The sequence below is a fragment of the Amphimedon queenslandica genome, unplaced genomic scaffold (genome assembly GCF_000090795.2).
Source record: "Amphimedon queenslandica unplaced genomic scaffold, v1.1 AMPQUscaffold_13033, whole genome shotgun sequence".
In the NCBI taxonomy this organism is placed as follows: domain Eukaryota; kingdom Metazoa; phylum Porifera; class Demospongiae; order Haplosclerida; family Niphatidae; genus Amphimedon; species Amphimedon queenslandica.
The window spans coordinates 1-3,458 of NW_003546731.1; the positions used below are offsets into that span (position 1 = coordinate 1).

Sequence of the window (3,458 nt, forward strand, 5' to 3'; positions counted from 1 at the left end):
AATTTAAATATTTATTTTTTAAAAGTATACTAAAATCCAGCAGTTAAAATAATATTATATTGTATAGCATCATGCACACACTCAGTTATTATTAGTATTAGTTAATTGTTAATTGAGACTATAGCTATCTCCTTTCCAATCATACCATATGATTCCATACCAGACACCATTTCCAGTTGGATTAGTATAATAAGGACCATTGAGATGTGACTGATAGCAGCTATTAAACCGCCAGGCACCATTCCAGTAATCAGCACAATTCCCACCATTTTGATCATTATCATTATCACTAGTTGAGAACTTCATTCCATTGTGAACTGCAGGATGACTAAGATTAGACTCTATAAGGCCATCCCCAGCAGTACCAGAGTATCCTCCTACTGTTAGTATATATTCAGTACTACCATCACTAACATTAAATGTAGAGTAGTTAGCATAAGCTGTGTTCCCCTCAAAGTCTCCCAGGTCCACTCTTAGTGTGTTTGATCCTTCTTTAGTAAGACGATGAATCTTGCTCAATCCTAACCAAAACTCACCAGTAAGGTCGCCAAATCCATTCTCATAGTCAGTTCAGTTCCTATAGAAATCAACAGATCCATCTTTTTTCCTCTGAAATACAGTCCATCCACCACCATCAGTCTCCATATCACAGTATACCTGTGATCCAATAGTGTATAATTATAAATTACTCTTGACTAACTTCAAATGGAGTCCCTCCATCAGGATTAACAGTATAAACACCACTTGTAGTAATACCGTCCTCAAACAAGCTCTTACAATCAGTGCTATCTAGTTTTATAGTGTCTGTAATGTATTAACTATTAGTTTATTTACCTAGTGGTGGACAGGCTTGTGGCCTTACATCAGGACATACCATGATAGTCTTTGCCCTTCCTTCTATGATATGAATAGTCTGTCCTAAGTTACTGGTGTTACAGCATGTCCTTATATACAGTGATGGTTCATGTTTATATCCAGTACAATCAGCCACACAATAAGATCCTTCTCCTTCATCAATCATTAGTATCACACACAAGAGCAGTGAACTAAACATCATCTTCAACATTTGTGTATCCATGCTGTGCTGTATAATTGTTTGTGGAATTTAAAGTATGATATAGTATGCATACAATTCCATGTACCTTAAGCCTACTATTTTTAGCGTCTACTAAATTTAACTATATTAGCGAGAGAGCTTTAAACCGCTAAATTAAATAGACACCAAAATAATAATTATTCATTATAATGGTTATTATTTATAGTTAATTTGGTTAAAAACGCTAAAATTAGTAATGCTAAACATGACTTTTGCTGATTTCGCTAAAATTAGTAGACGCAAATAATAGTAGGCTTAAGGTAGACTAACATATTTTATACATTCTCTTTTGAATCAACTTTGCTGGTATTTTATTAATCATTAAACAATAGCTAATAACATTATAGTATCATCAATTAATATTATGACATATCTTTGTAGAACTATTCATTAGTAATACTTTACTATTATACAGATTTTTGTTATTATTTGATCTGGTTATACATTTTATTGTAATACTGATTCTATCAAACACCTGCTCCACTCAGACATAAAAGGTGTGATAAGATTATAGATCAAGGTTGATCTAATAAGTATGCTGAGTGAGCTGACAAGCATTTTTGAGTAACTTGAAAATTTCATTAAAAATCAATTTTGATTGGAATTATCTCAAACTTGCTACACAGCATAAAAACGTGTATATGTATCAAATATATATATATAATGTAGAATTTCACTTTTTCATTTTTGGTGAAATTTGGCCAAGTTCCTGTACATAGTACAGGGACTTTTAACTCATTTTAAATAAATTTTTAATAATAAAAGAAGCTATTTTTATTGGAATCAGCTCAAAATTTTTATACAGTGCAAAAACATGTATTACATGTATGTACCATAGAAGATGATTTATTGGTGAGAGTAATATTTGGCAAAATACCCTATGGAAAGTTAATTGGCGAATTTTACATTGGCAATTTCTTGATAGAACCGCCAATCGCGAATATTAATTCCTCACCAATAAATCATCTTGTACAGTATTAGGAAAAACTTGAAATTTTCTCCTAGCAATTAATATTGTAGTGTTATTGTTACTAATAATAGAATATTTAGTGCAATAGAACTTCGAAATAGACTTAAAAGTAATAAAATAAAGTGATTTGAAAAAAGAACAATAAAAATAAACTTGTCACTTAACAGAAGAAGGATTGTAAGTTTAATGGAGACATGATTGCCGGCCACATGATTTTGCTTGAACTACTGACACAGAATTGGAATCATTGAGCGTCTATAAGATGCCAAAGAATTCGGCCAGAAGCAGCAGAGGGTCTGGACCAGCCAGACTAAAGCAGTCATGGACCGCAAATAATTAATAAACAGAATGAAGTCATTATCATTGCATCGTCATCTTACACTCTCTATGTTATAATCATTGATACTCCTCCTTGGGGTCTCCTTCAAGCTGTCATTACTGTGGAAAGTACTAAAATGTTCTGTTTCATCTTTTTTAGAGCAGCCATCTCCTTGCCTCCTTCGTATCCCACGGGGTCGTGGTAAGTAGCATGTGGCACCTGCACATGCGCAGTATATGAGGTTTGGCTTAGGCAATGACATAAATTCGTTATAACACCCCCGCTCGGGATATATCACATTTATCAGCACCTTGCAGGGGTGTTATAACATATACATATCAGTCTTTGTGTCATGTAATGAGTATATGTACATATTCTCCTAATCAAGTGTTTAAATGTTGCTGAAATATTTATTTAAATAAAAGTGCACTAAACTTTAGCAATTAAAAATAATATTGTATTGTATCAGCATCACACACTCAGTTATTAGTTAATTATCACTCAGCTATCAGTTAATTGTTACGACAAGTTTTCATCTCAGAGAACTTGAGACTATATCCATTTCCTTTCCAATCGTACCATATGATTCCACGCCAGCTACCAGTTTCAGTTGGATTAGTATGATAAGGACCATTGAGATGTGACTGATAGCAGCGATTAAACCACCAGGCACCATTCCAGTAATCAGCACAATTCCCACTACCATTGTCATTATCATTATCATTATCTCTTGTAGAGAATCTCATTCCATTGTGAATATAACCACTATCAAGATCAGTAATCAATCCATCCCCAGCAGTACCGGAGTATCCTCCTACTGTTAGTATATATTCAGTACAACCATCACTAACATTAAATGTAGAGTAGTTAGCATAAGCTGTGTTCCCCTCAAAGTCTCCCAGGTCCACTCTTAGTGTGTTTGATCCTTCTTTAGTAAGACGATGAATCTTGCTCAATCCTAACCAAAACTCACCAGTAAGGTTACCAAATCCATCCTCATAGTCAGTCCAGTTCCTATAGAAATCAACAGATCCATCTTGTCTCCTCTAAATACAGTCCATCCACCACCATCA

General features: G+C 34.0%; 2 pseudogenes; both read right to left on the minus strand.

Moving 5' to 3' along the window:
* Nucleotides 1–100: 100 nt before the first annotated feature.
* LOC109585628 (fibrinogen-like protein 1 pseudogene) lies at nucleotides 101–606 on the minus strand (annotated as a pseudogene).
* Nucleotides 607–2,781: 2,175 nt separating this feature from the next.
* LOC109585627 (fibrinogen-like protein 1 pseudogene) lies at nucleotides 2,782–3,425 on the minus strand (annotated as a pseudogene).
* Between the last annotated feature and the right edge of the window lie 33 nt (nucleotides 3,426–3,458).